Below are 26,289 nucleotides of genomic sequence, written 5' to 3' on the forward strand. Positions count from 1 at the left end.
AAGAAGAAGAAGATAGCAGGAGGGGAAGAATGAGGGGTAGACGAACCATGAGAGATGATGGACTCTGAAAAACAAACTGAGGGTTCTAGAGGGGAGGGGGGTGGGAGGATGGGTTAGCCTGGTGGTGGGTATTGAGGAGGGCACGTTCTGCATGGAGCACTGGGTGTTATGCACAAAAAATGAATCATGGAACACTACATCTAAAACTAATGATGTAATGTATGGGGATTAACATAACAATAAAAAAAATAAAAGTAAAATTTTTATATTGTCCAATAGCATCACCGAAGCTTTATGCCAATTTATATTTCTACCACCAAAGTAAGAAAATTCCTTTTTTTCCTAAAAAGTAATCACCAATATATTTTGTCATTACTAATGTGCTGAACAGTGAGAATTGATATTTTATGGTTATTTTAATTTCCAATTCTTTAAAGTGAGATTGAGTATCTTATTATTAACTTTTTTCTGTGAACCTATTCATATTTCTACTTTTCTTTTGGGTTTTTATTGATTTATAAGTTTCTCAATGTTAAGGAAATTAGCCTTTTGCACAATATGTATTGTAAGTATGTTTGTTTGTGCCTTTATTATGGCGGATGTTATTGTCATACTGCAAGTCTTATTTTGGATAATAAAATATAATTTTTCAGACGGCTGCCCCAATCAAAGATGATGTTTTACAAATTGCTCCAGATTTCTTCTGTTGTTTTTATAATTTCCATCTTAAATGTAACTCTTTATTCCAGGTCGAATTTATTTATACATAAAGTGTTGTTAGATAGAGATTCAAATTCCCCCTGTCCAACATTTGTTCAATAATCTGGGAGCTGGTAAAAAGGCTTAATGATGGAGCCTGGGTGGCTCAGTCGGTTAAGCATCTGACTTCGGCTCAGGTCATGATCCCAAGGTCCTGGGATGCAGGCCCGCATCCAGCTCCCTGCTCAGCGGGAGCCTGCTTCTCCCTCTCCCACTTCCCCTGCTTGTGGTCTCTCTCTCTTTCTCTTTGTCGAATAAATAAATAAAATATTTTTTTGAAAAAGGCTTAATGGTGACCAAAAAAATACACTACAGGTTCTTGCTTCGGTGTATTTACAGTCTAGCTGGGCAATGATCAATCACATATTCCCACAGAAATTGTGATCCAGGCTAGAAATGAAAGGTATATAGTGCTAAGTAAAAACTTATAACTTGGAGTCAAGGAAGGCTTCCTGAAAGAAATGCGTGAGCAGAAGTGATAAAGAATGAACCACAGTGGGAAGTTTTTACCTTTTGATTACCTTCCCCCAATTCTTTCATCCCCTACCTCTGGCAACCATTAATCTGATCTCTGTTTCCTGAGTTTGTTTTTTTTAAGATTCCATATATAGGTGAGACCAGACAGTATTTTGTCTTTCTCTATTTGGCTTATTTCACTTAGTACAATGCCCTCAAGTTCCATCCATGTTGTAGTAAATGGCAGGATTTCTTCCTTTTTAATGGCTGTATAGTATTCCTTTGCATGTCTCTACCACATCTTCCTTATTCATTCATCCATCAAAAGACACATTGTTACTGTGTCTTTATTGTAAATAATGCTGCAATAAACATGGGGGTGCAGATATCTCTTTGAGATAGTGATTTCATTTCCTTTAGATATATACCCAGAAGTCGAGTTGCTGGATCATAGGGTAGTTCTACATTTAATTTTTCGAGGAGCCACCATACTACTTTCCATAGTGGCTGCACCAAGTCACATTCCCACCAACAGAGCAAAAGGTTTCCCTTTTCTCTATATACTTGCCAACACTTACTATCTCTTGTCTTTTTGGTACTAGCCATCCTAACAGATGTGAGGTGATATCTCATTGTGGTTTTGATTTGCATTTCCGTAATGATTTGTGCACCTTTTCATGTTGGCCATTTGAGTATCTTCTACAGGAAAATGTCTATTCAGGTCCTCTGACCACTTTTCAAGTATTATTTTTTTTACTATGGAGTTGTGTGAATCCCTTATATATTTTGGATATTAACCCTTTATCAGATATGTGTTTTTCAAGTGTTTCCATTCTGTAGGATGCCTTTTTATTTTGTTAATCATTTCTTTTGCTGTGCAAATGTTTCTTGGTTTGACATAGTCTCACTCATTTACTTTTTATTTTGTTGCTTGTGGTTTAGGTATCATAACCAAAAAAATCAGAGCCAAGACCAGTATTGAAGAGTTTTTCCCTATGTTTTCTTCTAGGAGTTTTATGGTGTCCAATCTTTAAGTCTTTAACCCATTTCCCATTAACTTTTGTGAGTGGTGTAAGATAGGGGTCTAGTTTCATTCTTGTGCATGTAAATATTCAATTTTCCCAGCAGCATTTGTTGAAGAGACTGTCTTTTCTCCATTAAATATTTTTGGCTTCCTTGTCAAATATTAGTTGACCATATATACATGGGTTTATTTCTGGGCTCTTGATTCTGTTCTATTATAGGTCTGTGTGTCTGTCTTATGTCAGTACCATACTGTTTTATAAGATACATAAGTTCTGAAGATGTAATGTACAACATGATGACTATAGTTAACAATACTGTGCTGTATATTTAAAAGTTGATAAGAGAATTGATCTTACAAGTTCTTATCACAAAGAAAAAAACTGTAACTATGTGAGGTGATAGCTGTTAATGGAACTTACTGTTGTGATCGTTTCACAATATATACATATATTGAATCATTATGTTATACATCTTAAACTTACACATGTTATCTGTCAATTATATCTCAATAAAACTGGGGGGAAATAAATAAGTTAATGGAAAGTCCTAAAAAAACTAATGAGCTATAGTTAAAGAGGTACATTTGGGTGGAGCAGTCAGCCTTCCAGATAGAAAGTATGGTGAGGCTTTTTGGGGAAATAATAGCATGCCTATATAACTGCAAGTAACAGACTTCTGGGAAGAAGTATCTAAGGAAAAGAAAGTGATGGATCTAAGGAAACAGAAAATATGACTGAAAATATCAGTAAGGACCAGATTGCAAATGGTCTTGAAAGTTATGGCAACAATACTAACTTTTATCACAAAGCAAGAAGCGGCTATTTAAGGATTCTAAGCTGAAGGGTGACATAAACAGCTTTGTATTTTGCAAAGAGTATTCTTACAATAGAATGAATACAAGATGGTTATTAGGTTATTATATTAGTCCTAAGACATAAATTCATGTATAATAATTTCCTTACCAAAGAAAAACTAGAAACAAACTTAGGAGGATGGCGCCATGAGTGAGGATATATTCATTCTACAGTCATTGAGAAAATGTTTAAAAGAATATGTAATGATATGGGAAATGCTTACGTTAAATTCAGGAAACCAAACTCAGGAAACCAAATTATATATACCCCATGACTATTCTACATCTATGGCTATAATAAACATCAATGTATTACCCTGGGTTTATCCTGGGTGGTGAAGTTATAAATGTTTTTATTCTTCTTTATTTTTTTAATTTTATGAACTCTCAATTTTAATGTATTATTTACAAAGTAAAATTTTTCACAAAGATTATCATATGCCATAATTACACCTTCATCACCAAAGAAAACACATTCCACACAATTTCTTTATTGAAATAAATGTTTTCAGAAGTAGAGATAAAAAGGTATAAAACATATCTCCCAGGGAATAGCTAAGGGTTTCTCTCTGCCTTCTAAATGCAAAAAACTCACAGTCCTATGTGTGTACACACACACACACACACACACACACACACACAAAAGTGCACACACACGTATCTGTGTAGTGACCTGGTGGAAACTTCTTCTCTCTCTTTCCTCCCCTACCTCTAGACTAAGTGGCTGATATTCTCACTCACTTTGCCCACCCAGCATGTCCTCATGCTTCCCTAACATGCTCCCACTTGGTTACAGAGAAGATGGAACCTACACTGGAGGGCAGCCACCCTCCTGGCCACCAATCAGATCATTTCATGCCAAAGGGCTGACCCTTTGTCTCAATCAATTGTATTATTGTCCACTTGAATCATAAAACAGATAAAAGCTACCTTTTATTAAATACCCATTATATGCCAAGCACTTTACATGAATTATTCTATGTCTTCATAATAATCATGCGATAGAGGGGAGGGGGGTGGGGGGATGGGTTAGCCAGTGATGGGTATTAAGGAGGGCATGTACTGCATGGAGCACTGGGTGTTATACGCAAACAATGAATCATGGAACACTACATCAAAAACTAATGATGTAGGGCGCCTGGGTGGCTCAGTTGGTTAAGCGACTGCCTTCGGCTCAGGTCATGATCCTGGAGTCCCAGGATCGAGTTCCGCATCGGGCTCCCTGCTCAGCAGGGAGTCTGCTTCTCCCTCTGACCCTCCCCCTTCTCATGCTATCTCATTCTCTCTCTCAAATAAATAAATAAAATCTTTAAAAAAAAAAAAAAACTAATGATGTAATGTATGGTGACTAACATAACATAATAAAATAAAATTTAAAAAATAATAAAAATTCAGGTGTGCATTACCAAAAATAAATAAATAAATAAAGCAACCTACCTTGGAGAAAGTTAAAAAGGCAGATAACACAGCCAGTTATACAATTATACATGCCTATTTTTTTTGCAATTAAAAAAAAATTGAAACAAGAAAAAAATAATCATGCGAGCATATTGTATTGTTTACTTCAGGCTAAGCTGTTGAAGTAAGAAAACAGTGATTTCAAGAACAATGTTTCTTTTTCTCCCCCAGAACAGTCCAGTGAGTGTTTTAGCTCATCAGGCAGCACTGCTCTAAGCAGCCGTTTGGGGGCCAGGCTCCTTCCCTCTTGTCCCCCAAATCCTGTATTGGATTGCTTTTGTAGGTGTTCTGAAGGCTGCACGGCCATGTCCAGGTTGCAGCCAGCAGAAGGAAGAGTGTGGATGAAGTAGGACTAGACCCAAACTAGCACAAGTTCTGCACATTCTATTGGTAAGTCTAACTACAAGGAAGCTCCTCCCTGCAAGGGAAGCTGGGTAATGTAGTTTAGCTGTAAGCCCAGGAAGTAGGGGGGAGACAGAGGTGTACAGAAAGTTAACTGCCCCTGCCCTACACATTATGATGCCCTTTGAAGGATGAGGAAGACACATCTCAGAGAGGAAGATACATCTCAGAGAAGTTTGGTGACCTTCTCAAAGACACACAGGAGAAAGTAGTCAGACCAAAATTCACTCACTCACCTATTAGACTCCAAATCCTTTACTACTATACCACTGAACTTAACCCATGCTGACATCCCTGCCTTCACCTTCTCCTCTCAGCTCTTAAGAAATTATAATCAAAACTGAAAGAACAGAATTGGTAAAGTTGGCCCACTTCCCTTGGACTCTCTACACCATGGGTTGGCAACCTATGGCCCTACCGCCCAATTCAGCCCCCTACCTATTCCGTGAATACAGTTTTATTGGAACACAGGTAAGCTCACTCTCTCATGCGTTGTCTGTGGCTCCTTCTACATCGTAATGGCCGAGCTAAGAGTTTGCCCCAGGACCGCAAAGCCAAAAATATTTGTTACTTGGCTCTTTACAGAAAGAGTTTGCTGACCCCTGCTTCAGACCATCTTTGTTTAGCAAAACCACTCCCCGCCCCTCCCCCCAGAGAATTTCTTAACCAATCCGCTGTAGGTTTTTATAGATGAATAGGAAATTCTAAAATCTCCACCTGCTCAACAAAGAGACTGAACTGCAACTTACCAAAGAAAGTGAGAGCTCCACTCCGAAGCCCTTTAAGAGGAGAAATAAATGTTAAAATCAGCATTTCAAACAGGACCAAAGAGAAGCAGTATCAGTGCCATGCGGAAAGGCAACAGAGTAACTGTAAGAATAACAGAAACACATTCTGGAGCTGTTCCCTTTATACAGTGTTGATAAAATTTGTTAATACCATATGTTAGTCGTATGGAGGGAGGCCTGGGCTGACTATGAATTTTGGAATGTTACCAGCAAACTTGTAAGATCTCAAGTCGCAGATTTGCTGAACTGCTCATCTCCATGCAGGCGGGGGCTGGAGGTTAAAGGAGAAAAGGAAGGAGGAAAGCTGTTTTGTGTGCATCTTGAGCTGAGTGAGGCTGGACAGGACATCTTCTTGTCAATCTCCTTCAGTTCTCCGTGTCGACATTTAAATGGAGGCAAATGCTCCTGCTTTGCTGGTAGATGGTTTGTGATTAAACTGCATTTTAACAGAGCATGCGGATTGGCCGTCAGGCTAGCCAGCTGTGAGATTAATGGGGCCTCACCCACTAACTGGGACCGGTCAGTTACATCCTCATTCGTTAAATCAACAGACCCGGGAGAGGAAGAAAAGAAGCAGGAAGGTGTCTCTGAGGACCTCGTTTTGTGCCCACTTTTTGTATCTCCTACCGAGTGGGCTCATCCTATTTAAGTCTTTGTGCTGTGGCTTTTGCACGGTTTGTCCTTCGTTCTTCAGGTCAGACTGAAGCCTGGAGAATGAAACTCTGTTCACTGCCTTAGCTCTCGCCCCAAACCAAACTCCAGTTTCCCGTGGGATATAACAAGGGGAAATGGCGTTTTCAAGATGCAGAAGGCTGGGGTCACTAGAATCCTGTCTCTCACAACTCACAGCTTCCGATTCTTAGGACATTTATTTCCCCAGAATCAGGGGACAGAAGGGGACATTTCAAAAGTTATAAAGAGATGAATTATTTCCCCCGTTGTCAAAAAGAACCCACCTTACTTTCTAAATTTCCAAGTGCCCGTTCTTCTGGCAAAGTCTTTTTTCTAGCATGTTGTACCAATCCCTAAATTGGAAGTTTGTGGTGTCTTCTCAAAGCTATGAGAACTGAGCAGAAGAATCCCAGTGAACTCCATCCTCAGATTCTTTTCACCAGTGTCTTGCGTTCATGGAAAGATGTATAGTTCTAAACAAAGACCCCGTTTCATCCTCTCTTGCTTGCATGAGATCAATTTTTTGTCCTTGGTTTTCTTTTCTCCCTTTCTCCCCACTGCTTTGTTGGAAAACTCTAGGGCTTGAGTTATTGTGGCATAACTCATGCCTAGATACCGGAGGGGTACTTGGCCTTCAGGTTTGCGCCTAGCTATGCTGAAGGCATGAGTTATTACACAATAATTCATGTCATGTCATGTCTTATTGTTTAATTAACTTTCCTTTCAGACTAACACATTTTGCATCAGCAAATGTGGTGCCCTCATATGACTTAAAAGTGCTCCTTTATTTCATACCAGTGGGTCAGGAATACTGTGAAACAATTTATTAAAGGTGAGTTGAATTTCAGAGCTGGAATAAAACCCATCATCTTTTATGTAAATAAAACGTCAAAACTGTCCTTTAGATTAGAGGAAACAGAAAAAGTCATGACTGCTAGTCTTTTATATCCCAGTAAAAAGAGGAGTTACTTTCTAGCATTTGTACTGATAAAGGAATAGTAGAAACATTGTTTCCCACCCCCCCACCCCACCCACCCCCATCCAATCATATAACTGTTCCAACTTCAAAACATCTGCTATCCCATTGGTTTTTTGTTGTTGTTGTTGTTTTGTTGGTTTTTTTTGGAAAAAAAACTGGTTTTAGGTCTGCAGGTGTGATCTCAAGGGATAAAATATCTGTGGTTTGCCTAAGAAAACGAAGAGGAATATATGCAAAACTGGCAGATGATATCAGCTGCCGCTAAGTAACAACCATCACAGTATTTATTATAAAGCCTCACAAATTCACAAATTGGGAATCTGTAGTTCGGGGCCCAGCACATTTTCCCAGATGTGCATCCCAACTTATGTTCTGTCCGTGGGCCAAGAGCAAACTGTACATTTACTTTAACTTCTCGAGCTGAGCTCACTCTCTGCTTCTCAGATAAATATTAGTCCCTTGCAACAAAGGGAAGTACAAGTTGCATCTTCGGTTCTGTGGGGAATGTATATATAATCACAATTATGGTGGATAAGACAGGTTTGTCTCACTTACTGGCAGCCAGCAGAAAAAGGCTGAGGGCTGAGGTGAGCCAGCTGGTCAGTTAGAATGAGGTCATGCCAGTCTCCAGGGTCCTTACTTTATAATCTGTGTGGAATGTTGTGAATGAGGAACAAAGTTCCCATTAGTCACTAAGATGGCCTTGGACTTTAAGAGGAGAAAAACATCGAGATTTATTCATCACGGCGCATCATTCTTAGCCAGGCTGGTTTAGTGGAAGGAACGCAGAATTAGGCAGCAGGCAGACTTTGAACCCTAAAACAGCCATTTGCTGGCTAGATGACTTCAAGCAAATTACTTAATATAACTAAATCTCAGTTTCTTCAACTATAATATAGGACAAATACCATCTTAGGGGTAAAGGTGACAATTAAATGAGATATGTGTGAAGTACGCAGCAAGATATTATGTCCAGGTCTCCAATGAAGGAGTGTGAATGGTGGTTCCTTAGATACTTTATTTATGGGCTTAGGTGAGGAAAAGTGGCCTATGACAAATGACTCCTCTGAACTCTGATAATTTTCAGCAATGGCCTTGCTCTAGGCAAACACTGACCATGTGAATCAGGCAGAGCATTTTGGAGAAAAGGAGAGTCCATCTTCTCACACTTCCCAACAAGCTAACACAGTGATAAGTTGAGGGTATCAGAGAGCAGGCTGGTGGGGGAGTCTGCATTCTGAGGTTTGGGCCCCAAGGAAAGATACAGGCCCCACCCTGAAGAAGAGGCCAAGGAATATGGTTATCCAGAGGGTTACCATATCAGAGCTTGGAAGAATAGGTGTTCTGTGGCAGAAACAAAGGAATAAAAATGCTGATATCAGGGGACCAGATGTGTCTGGGCAGATTCCTTAGAAATTGGGAACCTAGAAAAGGCCTTATTTCTCAAACAAATTGGCAAGAAGTCCCCTTCCTCTGAAATACTTCTTTCTGAAAGTAATAAATTGGATTAACCACTAGTAGCCATTCGTACTTGGGTACGAACTCTTACGTTCACAACTGGTGTCCTCCCAATGTCACATTGAAAGAAAATTTGATAGGAGCCACTGAAGGAGAGGAATAATTTTTCAATCCAAACATGAATTTTTAAGCTCTGTTGCTTATTCCTTGCCCAAGAAAGGAATTGCATGGTGGGAGACTGGGGGCAGATGCATTGGGCTTATCGATTTTTCCACAATGAATGTGGAGATTGAAGTCAGACCCTGAAAGCAGCTGTTGCTGAGGAAATGGCTGAGGAGGGGAGGGATCCAAGACATCTCCAATGCTGGGCAGCGGAATCAAAGAGGGGGAGCGGGTCAGCTGGAGCCAAGGACAGGATAAAGGAAAGGGTCCTAAGGGGCTCAAAATTTGGGAGCTATGTACCAGAGACAAATGAGTGCCCAGAGGTTGGATTTTAATTACTTATTAAACCCACTCTTTCTGCAGTCTCAACATTGCTACTGGTGCTCACGGGCCATCTGGGATACTACAAGGGGAAGATTGTTCTGTGTAGAGCAGCTTAATGGAGGCCTTACTATCAGAGAAGCTACAGAAGAATATCAGTCGTGTAGGAAAGAGAGGAACTAAGACACTGAAAAGCTAGGATGGTGGGGGCATGAAAGTGGTAGATATCAACAACTAATTCAGTCTTTTAAAAATAATCTCCATGAACCTTTGCATTTAAGACTGTAACCCTGGCACTTAGGATGGCTGTTAGTGTTTCAATAGCAGGCTGGATTTTGCTGTTGCCTTATTTAGAGGCTCCCAAATATCAAATGTTCCCCAAAAGTATGGCAGTCCATGGTCCCATGGGCGTCCTTTGGCCTGGAATGAGCAATCTTGAACAAGAAGACAATGTTGGGTGTAGAGCGGAGAAGGATGTCTGACTAACCGTGGGGTCCTACTTCTCCATGACAGTGAGAGCATTAGCTTTCCAGCCAAGGCAGGTCTGTACGTGAGAACCTCAGGCATTTAGCTGACCCCTGCTAAAGCTCAGCTTTTCCTATGGCTCGGAAATCTCTACAATTATCCTCAAGAGTAGTTGTCTCTACGTGCATGAGTTAACATGAGTGTGCATGAGAAACTGTGTGCTCTCTTATGTATGATCACACACTGGCCCTCAAATACAAAGAAACTCAATAAACTTGGCCAAATCTTAGGCCTTACCAGTGCGGTGGGAGAGCCAACCATGTCCTGCCATTACACAGGAGCATTGGAGCAAGGCCCACACTCTGGGGACGGCCTGGAGGCGCCCTCCAGAACACAGCAGGTGCTGCATCTGAAGCAAAGCTCCCCATCTCGTCTTCCCTGCATCAGCAGCACACAGCTGCCTTCAGGCATCTTGCTGGGAAGGGAGTGGAGCTTCCCACCTTCTTCTTGAAGTGGCATCAGCTGCACCCCTTCTCCTGTGGCTCCACCCACATTCCACAGCTCTCCTCCGTAGCTGTTCACTCAGCCACCTCTAACCCGCTCTTGGCAGGGAGTCCTGGCCACGTTTCTGACCACAGCTGTTCCACCTAGAGTATAGCTGATGGGTCAGAGAATGACCCCGAACAGCTGCATGATTCAGGATAGGCTGGAAGGAGAAGAAAAATGTGTACAATCTCAAGCTTTGATGAAGATGTAAGCATTTGCATGCACACGTGCCTCTGTGTGAGCAGGTACCGATGAGGGAGCAGGGTGTGGTGCCAAGAAGGCAGGTGTGTGCATATCTGATGGGGAAGGGTATGGGTGCGGCAGTGGCTGGAAGTATACATAGTTGCTATTGTGGAGTGGGTAATGCAGTACATTATTAGATCTGACTTTTGAAAATGTGGCAAGCCAAATTAAATTTAGGTGTGTCAAGATGATCTTCCAGATATATTTAGAGCACCATACATCTACACTAGTCTCATTGTTTATAGGGCTCAGGCATGTGAAGCGAGCTGTTTAAAGAACATCTAAGACTTTATTCACATAAATCAATGCTTTTTAGTTTGGCCAAAGTCTTCAACTGTTCCTCAGAGGTTCCTGGGCCCTCTTTGAAGCTCTCTGCCTAGGGCTACCCTTGAAGATCAAGTTTATTCAAAAGCTCTGCTTTGTCACAGCCCAGATGCTCAGGTGCCTGATGGCACTGGCCACGTGGCTGTACAAAGGAGGGCGTGCAACCTGCCAATGGACATCCTTAAGGGCTTCGTTCCCCTACCAGGATTTGGCTCTGATCACCCCATTTGCTCCCCCCTCACCCCTGCACAGAAGAAACTGGTGATCCTGCAGCCTAATGGGAACCCTGGAACCTGGCATGATGTGAATTTCTGGGGAGCACAGGCTGCTTTCTGGGGGACACCCATACTTGAACTTTCAGAGTCCATGTTCCCACTTGTCGATTGTGTTTTACATCCAAGAACATGGTTTTAGTTTGTTCTCCAGATACCAACAAGCACAGTGTCCCCTATCAAACAGTCATAATTTGTGAGTCCGGTTTCTTGTTACAGTCTTGTGGTTTGCTTTGGTATATATTTTCTTACCCTAGTGCAATGGGAACATTTTTTATCAATTGCAAGAAAACAAAAACAAAAAAAAGCCCAAAACCAAAACCCTGAGAAACACTTGCCTCTTTCCCCAGGTGATTAGTAGCTATCAATGAATTAGAATTTAAGGTCATTTAAACCTCCTCCCATAATCTGACTCTACTGTATGCATCATCTCAGGCTCACCGAGCTGTTGAACATCTGCTATGTTCAAGGCACCTTCTGGGCTGGTGGTGATCATGTGATGAAGAAGGTACAGGTCCATTTTACAATTTCTTACAATCTCTTGGTGTAATAAGGCAGAACCAGCTAAGTAAACACATGTTGCGAGTGGCATGGAGGGGATTAATTCCTATTGAAGGAATAGGTGGGTTATGATGGAGAAGATGACATGTGAGGTTGAGCTAAAGAATGAATAGAAGTCTTTCCATCAAAATTAAAGAAAAGACATTGCAGCAGAAGGCATGGCGTGAGCAGCACCATGGAGATGTGATCATATAACATTACAGGACAAGACCTGTTTGATTAATGCCTGTTTTATTTAGGTACCAGTTCAGACTGCAAAGGTAGATGGGGTCAGTTTTTTAAAGGACCTCAGAAACCAGTCTGAGGAGATTTGACCTTGGGGAGCCATTGAAGTTAAAAATACTAAGAGGGATGTATGGGAGAGACAAGAAATTATATCACAGGTACCAATTTAGTAACATGAAGGTGTGATATGCACTGAGGCCCTTTCTTATTGTGGTTATCAACTGGAGACAACTTACAGCTAGAAAGAAGGATGCTAGTCACCCCTGACCATGGACATGCTAATAAGGGGCCTTTCAGGAGAATCAGTAAAGCAACCCCATGAAGTGGGTACAGAGGAGAAGAGTCACTTTTTGGAGACAGCTGAGCTGGTGAGTCTGTATTTACCCTCCTCATCTTCCCTCCAAGTGATGTGGGGGGCATATTAACTTCTTTCCCCCTGCCCAAGCAAGCCAGGTGTCCCCTATAGAATTACTCAAGAAATCTGAAAGCCTTATGAAGAAGGGAAGACTGTTAGGAATCTTTGCTATGCCTAGATGCCCCCAAACACCTTGGATGTTAGATCCTAGAACAGAGTAAGGTGGTGAGTCAGAAAATATTAAAGTTGTTCCCCACCCTTTGCTAGTTTGATTGAGGCGTATGTAGCAGGGATCCCAAGTTTCGTATAGACCTAGCCAAGATGACCAAATGAGGAGGAGGCAGCAACTAGCTGGCCACACTGATAAATGGTTGGCTAGTATGAGAATACAGAGAACCACCCACCAAGAGTGGAAGGAAGAAGCTGCACCAGCCCTAGGATCGAAGACCACCTAAGTCACCACACTATATAACTGGTTACCAACACCCAGAGGTTAGACCAGGGAAGGCATCAGCTGACTGAGCGGCAAGGATGGCCAGCTTGCCACCTCCAATATGCTAGTCACATGGGTCGATCCCCATTATTTCCCTTTACCTTCCTGACACCCCCCACAGCAGAACAGCTGCCTGAGATATGAAGGAAAGAGAGAACATGTCACTACTCTACATTCAGCTTCCGGGAGCCTTATAATGTCTAACTTAAAGATGAGGCGCTTTGAATCGAAGTAACTCTGAGATTTTAACAACGGATGGTAAAGATCAATAAACTAAGCTGGTGATTCTTAGTAGGGGCAGATATGGATACAGTTTTCGGCTATTCATAGGGATCAGGGCTCAGTCAGTATAGTTGGCAGCAATCTAGAGAAAAAAATACATCTAGCTATCAGTATTGGGAAGTTGAGACATCCCAATAAAAAGTTAAAATTGCAAGTGGTAAGGATCTCAACTAGGAGACTAGTAATGAGAAAAAGTAAGGGATATAAATATTACTCCATAGCTGTAACTGAACAACTTGATATGATTAAATATAAAGAAAAGAGACAGATTCTAACTCACTGATTCGTAATCTTTATTTGGGGGTTGGGGGGAGGGTCAAGAAACCTTTTGAAAAACTGATAAATATCTATGGCCCACAGCCCCAGGAAAATGCACATACTCACTAGTGCCCAAAGTGTTGCATACAATTGTAGGGCAGTTCATGAATCCCCTGAAGTCAGTCCATGGACCCCTTAAAGAAATGTGTTTCTAGCCTGGGCAATCAGGTGGATGTTGATACCACTAAACAAAGTAGGATGACAATAAGGTAAACAGTTTGTAGAAACCCTAAATCTATTTAATCCACCCCCAAAACTCTCTTCTAACTTCCAGACTCATCTATTCAACATCTCCACTCAAATACCCCCAGAATTCTGAAGCTCATTATATCCCAAACTGAATAAACATCTTTCTCCCAATCTTGCTCTTCAGCTCATATAATTTGATTAGAACACCATCACCCCCACCACTTGCTTCAATGATATTCTTCAGCATTACCCTTGACCATTCTTCTTTTCTTCTCCCAAAACCAACATACCACAAATTCATGTTGTTCTGCACTTCACTTCTTTCCAAAGCCACCATCATTTGCAATGAGTATAACTTAGCTTAATGTATCCATCAGCTGCCTGTTTGGTCTCTTCCAATGTATTCAAACTACTCCAGCAAAAGAGATACTTTAAAATAATAATATGATCGTGTTGCTTTAATGCTCAAGTCAGTCAATGGCTATCGGTCCTTAAGAAAAAGTCCATCATCCTCTGCTTAAGCACTTGGTAGTTCCCGATCTGGCCTCTGTTTTCCGTCCATCCTCTGTCTCCTTATCTTCCACATGCAAAAGTCCTTCTGCACTAACTCATCTTTCCTCGAGGTACCATGCTTTCCTTTATCTCTGGAAATTTTTCCTTGCATCCTCCTTCACCTAGCCAAGAAACCATACTTCTTCCAATAGTTTAGGTCTCAAATTAGAGATCACCTCCTCAAGAAGCCTTTGTCTGACCTTCCCCCCCCAGGTCTGGATTAGATGCCTCCCCTTCTGTGCTTACTCATAGAGTACTGGGAACAACCCTCTAGTATTGCCTGTTTACCAATCGATTATCTATCTGGAGACTGTCAGTTTCTTGAAAGCAAGGACAGGTTCATGATCATATCCCTAAGACATATTGCAGTTGGGGAACAGATTAGGTACTCAAAAAGCATTTGGTGAGTGAATAAGCAGACAAGTGAGAAATAAGTGGAAATTAGAAAGTGGGATCATCGTACTAGGAGGAAATTTTCTAATTTTCTTTATCCTGGCAACCACTGGCATCCTCATTACTGTCTCTACACCTTTGTTCTTACCACTTCTTCTACTTGGGATGGCCTCTTTCCTCTTGCCCCTCAGACACACACACACACACACACACAGAAATTCCACTGAGAAGACTTGCCTAACTCTTAAATGCCCACATTTATTTCTTAGTTCTCTAAACTCCTTTGGAACTCACTACCCATAAAATACATTTTAGTATGTGACTACATACTGTCTCATAACTTCTCTAATTGTTTCATTTGAATGAGTTTTGTCTCCACATTGAGGTAACAAGATTTATTTCACTTCTAAGATAAAAGGTACTTTTTTTTCCCCTTCAAACCTATCACAGACCTGGATACTTAGTGACATACTGAAAAAAACTGGTGCTTAATAATCCATGTGGATGACTTAATATCATTATTAATGATCATCGATTTCTTTCTATACGGCAACAAAGCCTTATGAAATTTTCCTAGTTGTGTCGTTTCTAATCCAGGAGTAAATAAGGGAGCTTGGCTTTGCTTGAGAAATACATCTTCTGGTGATAGCTGAACCACTTTTGATCCAAGCATCAAGCCCAGACAATCCACTCATTTAGTAAACAAACACTAGGGTGAATTATGTGCTAAGCCCTCTCTTCTCTCACCATCATCTTTACACTCCTACCTACCTGCTGTAACTCTTTACAATGGTGACTGTCAGTTTCCTTTGATGCAGAGCCTGAGACAGGGATTCTTGTGTTAGTGTTCTCAGGGAAATAGGTGTGAAGGCAGCAGAATAAGGCAGGAGAAGAAAGCTAAGCATGTATGTGGTCCCAGATGGAGTCTGACTTCAGCCTAGTCCCATGGGGAACACTGAAGTACGGATTTCACTTCATAATTAGACCTGTCTTGTGACAAGGGGCTGATTTTTCTACTTCTTTATTCACTGGCTGCTGGCTGGTGATGGGGTGTATCTCCAGGGTTCAGAGGCTCCCATTCAGCCAAGGGTGATTCTATAGAGAAGGGACAGCTATAAGCTAAAGACAGCATTCTTAGAAGCTGGAGTATGCAGGCCCTAGTCTGGCAGAATGGGTCTGGATGAGACAGCAAGAGCATCCTTTACAAATGAAGACAAAACTATTCTTTTTTTAAAGATTTTATTTATTATTTATTTATTTATTTATTTGAGAGAGAGAGAGCACGAGTGGGGTGAGGGGCAGAGGGAGAAGCAGACTCCCTGCTGAGCAGGGAGCCCAATGTGGGGCTCGATCCCAAGACTCTGGGATCATGACCTGAGCTGAAGGCAGACGTTTAACTGACTGAGCCACCCAGATGTCCCAAGACAAAACTATTCTTTTTTTTTTTTTTTAAGATTTTACTTATTTGACAGAGAGAGACACAGAGAGAACACAAGCAGGGGGAGTGGGAGAGGGAGAAGCAGGCTTCCCACTGAGCAGGGAGCCTGAAACGGGGCTGGATCCCAGGACCCTGGGATAATGACCTGAGCTGAAGGCAGATGTTTAACAACTGAGCCACCCAGGTGCCCCAAGACAAAACTATTCTTATCAAGATGATGCTGTGCTCTACTTGGTAAATCTAGAAAAGAATCAAGAAAAATCTTTAAAAAAACCACAGTGATGACCTGGTTTTAGCAAAAAAGATTTGGGGGTCTGTGCAAGATGATCAACGATACAGTGAGAAAGGTCACACAGTGCTAGGGAACTAGTCCTCCCTGGTTAGAGAACAACTGTAGATAAAACAAATCTTCAAGCAATCTATTCTGCCTTTAATCAAAAAAGAAATATGTGTTGACTTGGGGAGATGATTTAAGATGTGATCAATGCCAAGCCAACTAAAACTATACCAGATTTAGAAATGATCTAACTGTATTCTTTATTCTCACCGGGGCTAGCCCAGTTACCCTGAGAATCTATATGGAACAATAGGAACATCTGAAGCAAGAGTTCATTTTGGTTTAATGCTCGATAATTTTCTGTCACTCTAACCATCACACACAGTTCCAGTTATCAGGCCCAAATAAGCCATATTCATCAAAAAAAAATCTTTAAACTTTTGCTTTAGAGAATAAGCTATTTATCTCTGATACAGAAAAATCTTGAACTCAAAACAGATACTTTATTAGGCAGAGAATGACTAACTTGCTGTCAGGTCTACTTCGCTTCAGTCTCTAGTCTCAGTGTACAGAGCAAACTCTGACAGAAGGAAAACGTGATTTTCATGACCATTCACAGGTTTGTCTTGGGCAGATGGCTTTCTCCTTCGGAGGAACTGACTGGCCACGCAGTAGCACCTTTCACAGTTCTGGTTGGTAAGTCTCCCACTTCCCAGGCCCCCTGTGCACACTGGCATGACATAGCCATTATCCATTCCAGGGTGTGGGGCAGGATTATGTTTTCTGGGACCTGCCTTCTGCTAAGCTTCCTCAGGCCCCTGCATGCCAGCCAAACACTTTGCAGGCTCAGAAAGAAATGTCCCAAAGTACAAAGAGAGGCTGCAGTCCCTGCCCCTGAATTACAGTAAAGAGCATGCCATTAAAAATGTTTGTAACGGCTTATGGATAATGCAGAGCAATTAGCAATCAATTGGCATCTTAATGGCACAGGATACAGAAGGAACTCCAAGAGTGAACTTTATTTTCTGGTTTAAAAAAAAAAACAAAAAACAATAAAAAAGTTTTCTTAAGCTTCTCTCTAAAGCTGGAGTCTTTTACCATCTCAGGGTTCTATGTGAAAGATCTAACAAGTAACCACATACATCTTCATCCACCTACTTGGCCATGTAAAAGGAAACTGCAAGAATTAAATAAATGCAAGGGCCCATCGATAAGCAGAGACAGGTCTTCTTATCTTTATAAATGTAATGTCTGTGTAGCCCCAAACCCCATGTAAAGGAGGCATTCAATGGATGCTTGTTAAGTGAAACAATTCTTTAAGGAGGCCCACTTCCCTAACTGTCCAGGGATGTAATGAATTATGTCAGCCTAACTCTGGATTATTAGATCTATAAAAACTGGGGGAAATGCCCGGTTTAATTAAACTTTATAAAAGTCCAAACAATTATCTATATCAACCTTTCTAATCATTGGTGCTTTCTTTAAATATTAGAAACAAGAACCTCTCTCATTTTAGGGGTTGTGAGGGATGAATATTAGTCTGCTAGTTGGGACACCATTATGGTCTGGTTTACTGAGAGGCATTGGATGCTGCCAGATTCCTGAGATCTGCAAGCGCTGATCTACCTTAATTATATATATGTATATATAGGTAGTTTTTCCAGTATCTTTCTCCCTGATCTGTCTGCAACTATGCCAAGACTTCTTTTTATATAGAGAATATAAATGAAAACAGTTATACCAAACCCCTGGAAAGGAAGGAAATTGTTTAAGATGACTTTCAAAATAACACTCAAGGTTATCTAAAAGAAGAATGTTGTTGACCACGTTACTTTGAAGTTGAAGATACTTTTAAATTTTTGCTCTTGCTTTGCCAGTGATGACTGTGAGTACATACAGGAGGGAAATGCTCACAATTTTCTTAGAGATTAACCAAAACATAAGCCTATTAGTTTAATTAATAATTAATAATAGCCAACACAAAATTAAAATGACAGTGGCCAAAACTGCACTTGTTAAAATTTGCTGGAGATTTGAAAGCCATAAAACCTGACCTGAAAAACAGACTGCATAGGAAAAAAAGGAATAAAATGTAAAACTGAAATTTCACATGGTAAATTTGTATTTGACTAAAAAATAAATAGAAGAATCAGTTTGTTGGCTCAAAGGTTATCTTTGAATTGGTAATATATGAATATGCATATGCATAAAATTGAGAAGACAAAAATATATATATAGATGAAAAAAACAATTTATCTCACTCTCTTGCCCCTAGCACCCATATTTCTTTATTGGAAATAGCAACTACAAGTTCTTGTATTACCTCCCAAAGATACAATTCTACTATGATTCCAGAAAGAGAATTGCTATGTAAAAGGGTGTATTCGTCTTAAATTTTGATCAATTTGGATAAGTTGCCTATAGAAGTTGGACCAATTTACATTTCTACCACTGTATTAGGGTGTCTTCATTTTTGCTAGGTTTACAAGTGAAAATAATATTTTATTAGAGTTTTAATATGTATTTCTCTTATTATTACTGAGGTTAGTCATTTTTTTCTTATGTTTAAAAGCCATATGAATTTCCCTTTATGTGAATTGGCTACCATTTGTCTCAGCACCACTTGTCAGTTACCCCACTATTTTATTTATTTATTTAAGATTTTATTTTTAAGTAATCTCTACACCCAATGTAGGACTCGAACTTACAACCCTGAGATCAAGAATTGCATGCTCTACCAACTGAGCCATCTAGGTGCCCAGTTTTAGCCCACCATTTTAAATGCTACCTTTAATATATACTAAATTATTTTATGTATTTGGGTTTATGAGTTTTGTGTTTCCTATTGATTAATCTATATTAATATTCCAGGACTATGTTATTTTAATTCTTATAGATTCATAATAGGCTTTAACATCTAATAAGGCTGGTACTTCCTCATTACTTGTCATTTTCAGCATTTTTTGATTATTATTGTTCATTTTTTCCAGAAACTTTAGAATCAATTTGTCTAGTTTAAAAAAAATCCAACTTTTTAGTGTATCTATGGGGACGAAAAAATTCTTGATGAAATTTAGACCTGCAATATTAAATTAGATAAAGATAACTGAAAAATAAACCAAAATTCAGAATGACAGAGCTAACTGAAAAATTTGACATCTGCCTCGTCCTTGTAAAGTTTACTGGGATATTATCTCAATAGAAGTAGTTTTATTAAAATAAATACAAAAGGTACCATTTGGAACTTGTTTAATGGCATTTCAAGAACAATCGACCAAGATATTTGAGTAGATAAATAGTTCTATAATCACAAAAGTTGGTCATTGCTAGTATAATACTTACCAAAATAAATAGTAACCTATCCTTAAGATTTAAAAAGATGTGAAAAAATAATTTTTCACCATTTCAAGTGATACCATTTTAATGTCCTCCCATAAGTTGAGGAATAGACTTTGGTGGAACATTAGAGACTAAACTAGAATACCACCCTACTAGCAATTATCTGGAGAGTCTAGATCATTCTTATTGATATATAGAGCATTTCTAAAAATCTTAACTTTGGTAAATAGAATAAAAACCTATCAATACAATAACTAGTGACTTTAAGCTTGTGTTTTCTGAATTAAACTCTCCTATAAAGGGGTGCCTGGGTGGCTCAGTTGGTTAAGTATCTGCCTTCGGCTCAGGTCATGATCCCAGGGTTCTGGGATCAAGCCCCACATCAGGCCCCCTGCTAGCAAGGGACATGCCTCTACCGCTCCCTCGGCCACTCCCACTGCTTGTGCACTCTCTCTATAAAAGAATAAATAAAATCTTTTAAAAAAATCTCCTAGAGAATAAGTAAGCTATTTTGATGGTGATCTCCCAGCTGATTGCTGTAGTACATGGGGAAGAATACTACAGTTACAGTCAGAAGACCTCGGTTTGAATTCTGATTTGACCTTTTGCCAGAAACATGGATTTAGGATTAGGATTAGGATTTTCTTCATCGCTGTCAGCCTGAGAAAGGAGATGACGAGGTTGCTCTGAGAATTATGTGACATCTCAGGGTGCCTGGGTGGCTCAGTCCATTAAGCATTTGATTCTTGGTTTTGGCTCAGGTCATGATCTCATGGGTCATGCTATCAAGCCCCAAATGGGGCTCTGCACTCAGCAGCGGGGAGTCTGCTTGAGATTCGCTCCCTCTACTCCTCCCCCCACTCATGCACATTCTCTCTCTTTCAGATTAATAAATAAATCTTTGGGGGCAAAAAGAACTACATGATATCTCAGTAGGAAACCCTACTAAATAACATAAATAAACTGTTCAATATATGTTTAATAAATAAATCAATGAAAGAATCAACAAAGGAATGACTAAAACCTTTGATTTGCCACCAGCAAGACATGAATGAGTTTCTTGCACTGGCCCTAACCCATTCTGCGCTTTTTCCCTTGCCACAGCTGGTGTATAATTGCAAAAAAAAAAAAAACCCAGCCAGGTTGGTCACTTCCAGAACTTACATCTAAGATCTTGGATGCAAGAAAAATTAATTGACCCACACAGCTATCAAACCCCTGACTTTTCCTTCATTAACATAATTTTCTCATCAGCTAGGTTAATCTTGACTCAGAAACTTTTTACTGAAGTATAAATAATTCTCAGTGGTAAACTGACATCATTCACCTCTGGTGCTGAACTCAATTGCTTTCAGGCGGACACTGAATTTCACAACCGTGGACTGGCCCTATAAAGTTTATGGAATATTAATAAGGTGTTTTTTAAAGAAATTAATACAAAGTTTTCATTTTATAGATCTGGGGATAAGGTTTACTTTAACCAGTTTTAGGGGTCTTTTTTGGCTTTTGCTTTCTAGTACATTAAATGCTGCCGTATGCCCCTTGGTTTGGCAATAATAGAGCTCGGACTAGGAAATCCCTGCATTTCTCTGGTAAAATTGTGACCCAGACAGAAGATAACTTTCAACTGCAGCCAACAAATGAATCATGTGTGTATGCTAGGAGATAGTCCAGAAGCTCAGCTTTGGGCCAGACGGGAAGAAAGACCAACCAAGAAGGCAAGACTGAGTACAAAGTCCAACTCAGGCGTAGAGCTGCTTCTCAAGGTGAGCAGCCAGAGGCTGAAATGCACTGCTGCCCACAGATTCAGGCCTCAGGGTGGGCTGTCTCTATTTTTCGGAGGGGAGATGAGGGGTCCAAGTTGGTACATGCCTCCTAAAGTGGAAATCTCTAAGCAGTGTTGTAAAGACTTCAGAGACAGAGACACCTGGGTTTAAAATACTAGCTGCCCACCTACTTGTTGCCTTGAGCATGTTACCTCACCTCCCTGTGCCTCAATTTCCCCAACTACAAATTATAATATCTATCTTCCAGCATTGGTGTGAAGGATTAGAAGTCACGTGCATAGAGGACGTGGAGCACTGCCTGGCCCATAAGTGGTGCCGCAGGAATGACCAATATGGCCGTGCTCCTGTCATCAGAGTTAGGTAGGTCCGGACATGTTGATTGCAGGGATAGCTATCTCAAAGAAAGTCAGCCAGAGCCTGGGGAAGGGGAGCCAGGAGGCAGGCTGCTTAGAGGAGGGGATGATCACGGTTAGTCAGGTTGTCAAGACTCATAGTATTTGAGGCAGTTTCTTCTCGGAAGACAAATGGAGCTCAAACCCATGACCCACAAGAGCAGTTACATATATATTGGAGTCTCCTGCCATTGACTGTGGGAAGAAGAATGCATCTCTGGAACATGGATTTGCCTGGGGTCTCATTGCACACACAGCACCTTGTCCTAATGTGTGTAGGGCCCAGAGTAAATGTAAAAATTGAGGTCCTCATACAATAGAATTAAAATTTAAAATTCAAGTGAAGAGCTAAGCTTTTCATAAAATATATTCTATCCTTGGGCCTTGAAAATATATATTCAGAAGGACGTAGAAGTTCTGTCTTGAATGAGGATTTCTTAGACTCTCTAAGATTCCTCATGGGACAAGGTGGCATATCTGCGGGCTTCTGGTCCCCAGCCCATCTCTTCTCACTCCAGCTCTGCCTGGCACAGCAAAGGGCCTCATGTGGTCACATGTAGACACCCAGCCCGTATATCCAAGTGCCAGTCATACCTCCTGCAGTGACCTGTCCTTTGGCCATCTCTCTATCCAAACCTAGCAGTGGGGTACATTCTCAGGAGGGTACACCCAAGGAAGAGAACCACATGACCCCAGGCATAGGTTTGAAGCTACTTGGGCTGGAAATTCCAGAGTATGGTCTGAGACTTCAGCTAGGCATGGAGACATGGCCTTGACCTCACAGATATGGCCAGAGAAGGGCCAAGCGGAGCCTGAAGCGTGGGCCCAAGGCAGGGAACTCTTGCTAGAGTCTGAGGTTGGCACTACCCACATATATATCAGGATTGGAATAACCCAACTCATTCTAGACCCTCGCAGCACTTGCAGGCTTTCCCGGATCTGGACCAGGAACTCATGGGGCTACAGAACCTACAAGTGAGCATTATCTGTAAAGGCAGGGATAGACATGGAGGATTTTTTCCATCCAAAGACTTCACCCCTGGAGCTTTACTAATCTAGTAGCTACCTTCTATCACATTACTCCCTATAGGACACCTATTTTTAAAACAAGAATTAAAGACCAATGATTATATGCATCTCAATTTGCTTCATCTGAAACCCCATAAACTTCACTAAAGGGATTTTTAAAAAGACAAAAGCTCAAGGACAGGGAGTACAAGAAAGCAAAGGTAGCAACCAAGTTTTGGAACTGGAAATCAGGTGTTCCAGCAGTGTCTGACTCAGCTGACACAAGCATGCCAAATCCTGAGCTGGCCGTTCAGAAAGATGAGAAGCAATGCAACTGGTACAACACGGTCTCCAAAAGGCAAAGGAACCAATAGCACCAGGGGTCTCCGAACCCAGAAGTGAACAGTGGAGGGTTTCAAATAAGGAGAAACTTGTTGGGAACTATGGACAAAGAAGATGCTAGCAGAACTAGATCAGCAAGAACTTAGCCTTCATGGAAATTCTTTAAAAGGCACCTCCTTCAGGCAGATAAACTGCCTGAAAAAAGGAACCCCTTCTAGGTAGGGGGAATTAGAAAAGCAAACACTATCCACTGGGTGACGTAATTACAAAAGCGATCTCTTCCAGGGTCTACTTCTTGGGAAAGAGTGCATGGGCTTAATTTCAGCCCCACTTGTCAACCTCCATCTGGCTGCCATGCTCCCAGGCAGGTCTGTGCAGTACGAAAACTGCACAGCTTATGCAAGAGACTGGAATCCTCGCAACCTGTCCCCAACCCCAAACCCTCCCTCCAACCCAGGAAACTGCCCCATCCATCCCGGCAAAGACACACCCATTACTGCATTGACTTCCCCAGAATAGGGTCTTGTAAACTCTCAGAGAACAGACACCAGTGAGTAACAGTTCAACTTCATCTTATGGAAGCAATTTGCACTGTGCTTTGCCTTATGTGGTTTGTGCTTTGTGCTCCATATTTAATTTTGTTACCTATAAATATCCGAGTGTGTGTTTCCTAAAATCAAAACCTTTCTATTACTTAATCACAGTGCACTTAATAAAATGAGAAAACTGAACATTGTTGATATGATACTATTATCTAATACCAATTCCAAATACAAAAGTTGCTTGTCGTCACAAAAATGTTCTTTATAAGCTTCTTTTTTTCTGGATAAGGATCCAATCCAGGATTAGGCATTGCACAGGGTTCTAAAAATAAGTAGTGTCTTGTTTAGGGTATCTCCACTGGTGGTAAAACCATAAAGAAGTTAAAGAGACTATTTAGCATGAAAGTCTATATAGTGGCTGCTCCTGGAAGGCACTGGGGGAGTGGGGAGGGAGGCGCATTCAGGAATCTTCTAAGTTACCAAGAGTAATTTACTTCATAATCTGAGTGGTGATTTCTCAAATGTTTATTTTATTTCTATTCTTTAAATAGTACATATTCATTTCACACACTTTCTGAATGAACGGTATACTTCGCATTTTGTTTTAAGAGTCTGCTTTAGGTACAGAATAGCTAAGTCACTTAGTTAAATCAGCTCCTATTCTCAGTTTGATCGCCTTAGAAAATATTTCTACCTTAAGAGTTCCTTGGTGTTAGGAAAGAAGCGTGGTCTTTCTGCGAAACAGCCCGGGGCTAAGGTAACTCTGGCTCCACAATTTACTGGTCTGGGACTCAGAGCATCCTCTCCCTAATCTGAAAAATTAAGATAATATCTACTTCAGAGCTTTATGATTTAAAAAGATAAATGCATACAGTGCTAAGATACCCGTTTCATAGTACATTATCCAAAAAGATACATTTCCTCCTCCCACTAGCTATCCTGTCTCAATTCATTGGTAAAGTATGTAGGAAGATTTTTTGGACTAACTTTTATTGCCAATTGTTGCTCATTTCTCAAATCAAAAACTCACACACACACACACCCTTTTGGTTGCTTGGGAAATAAGATCTTTTGATACTGCGGTATAATTCTAATTTCTTTTACCTAATTTTTCCTGTATTTTATATTTCATCTACACTCAGAGGATGGAAATTTGTTTCCATCCAAACCCTGATCAGGTGAATGAAAGAATCTCCTGGTCTGTATGCAATAGATATTAATATCGGTTCCAGAGTCACCTTCAAGATTTTAAAAGTTATACTAGACTTAAATATAAAGTGACTTGGGAAGATTTCCCTGTTTTTCTACTTTTGGAAATATTTGTAGAAGATTGTAACTATCTTTTCCTTGAAAATCCTGTGGCATTCACTCCTAAACGATGCGATTTGTATATATTTGCATATGAGTCAATGTGTATATTTGAGGTTTATAGATTTTTAATTGATTCAATTATGTTAATGATTTCATGGGCATTCAGCTGTTTCGTCATTATTCTGTTTTCTATAAGAATTTCCATTTCATCTAAATTTTCAGAATATCAACGTAAAAATTTTAAGCATAATTATTATTTATTTTAAATCCCTGCTCTGTTGTAATTTCCCCTTCTTGTCTTTTCATTCAATCCTGCCAGATTTGTTTATAGATTTTTCAAACAGATGACTCTTTGTTGATTTATTGATGTTAACCATTGCATCTTTTTTTAATCTCTACATTTAATATTTCATTCATGCTTCTTTGTGCAAAAATATTCTGTTATTCCTTAGCCAACTTATTAAGTTTTACTGGAGATCATTATTTTTTGGCATTTACTTTTTCCTAAGTGGACTGTTTGATTTCTTCATTGTAATAATTTAGAGATATTAAGATGGATATGCATTTTTTTCATTGTCATTCCATTCTAGGCATATTCCAGTTTTCATTTTCATTTTTTCTTTTCTCCCACAGTTTTCTTTTTGAGGTGGGCTTTTAAATTTCTAAATATATAGGGCTTTTTGAGTAGTCTTTAGCTACTGATTTTTAACTTAATATTGTCAGAAAATACAACCTGTATGATAACAGTTTTCTGAAATTTGTTGAGATTTGCTTTATGGCCCAGTGCATGATCAATTTTCATAAATGTTCCCTATGTGATTGAAAAAATGTTTATTCCTCAATTATTACATGTTTATTAAATCAAACAATTATATTTTTTCATATGTTCTATATTTTTGCCAAGTTTTTCTCTGTTTTACCTACCAGTTGTTAAGATACATGTCACAAATTCTCTCAATATGATTGTGGAATTATAATTATATTGTGTAATTCTCCAATTTGTTTTAGATATTTTGAGGATACATTATTCATGCAGTTTTTATGTACCATAAAAATCTGTCTCATTACATTGGCTATGATTAGGACATTTGGATTTAATTTTCCCATCTTATTTTGCAGTTTCTACTCAACCTGTTTGTATACACTTTTTTCTCATCTTGTGTCTCATTTTTTTTTATTCTTATGTTAATCCCCATACATTACATCATTAGTTTTAGATGAAGTGTTCCATGATTCATTGTTTGTGCATAACACCCAGTGCTCCATGCAGAATGTGCCCTCCTCAATACCCACCACCAGGC

General features: G+C 40.0%; 1 protein-coding gene across 1 annotated transcript in view; it reads right to left on the reverse strand.

Moving 5' to 3' along the window:
- The window catches only part of NFIB (nuclear factor I B), a 587,047-nt gene that overhangs the window by 99,229 nt on the left and 461,529 nt on the right, over positions 1–26,289 (reverse strand). The gene's annotated exons all lie outside the window — the stretch shown is intronic.

Source organism: Leptonychotes weddellii, chromosome 14, assembly GCF_054177405.1.
Source record: "Leptonychotes weddellii isolate Sample4059 chromosome 14, ASM5417740v2, whole genome shotgun sequence".
In the NCBI taxonomy this organism is placed as follows: Eukaryota; Metazoa; Chordata; class Mammalia; order Carnivora; family Phocidae; genus Leptonychotes; species Leptonychotes weddellii.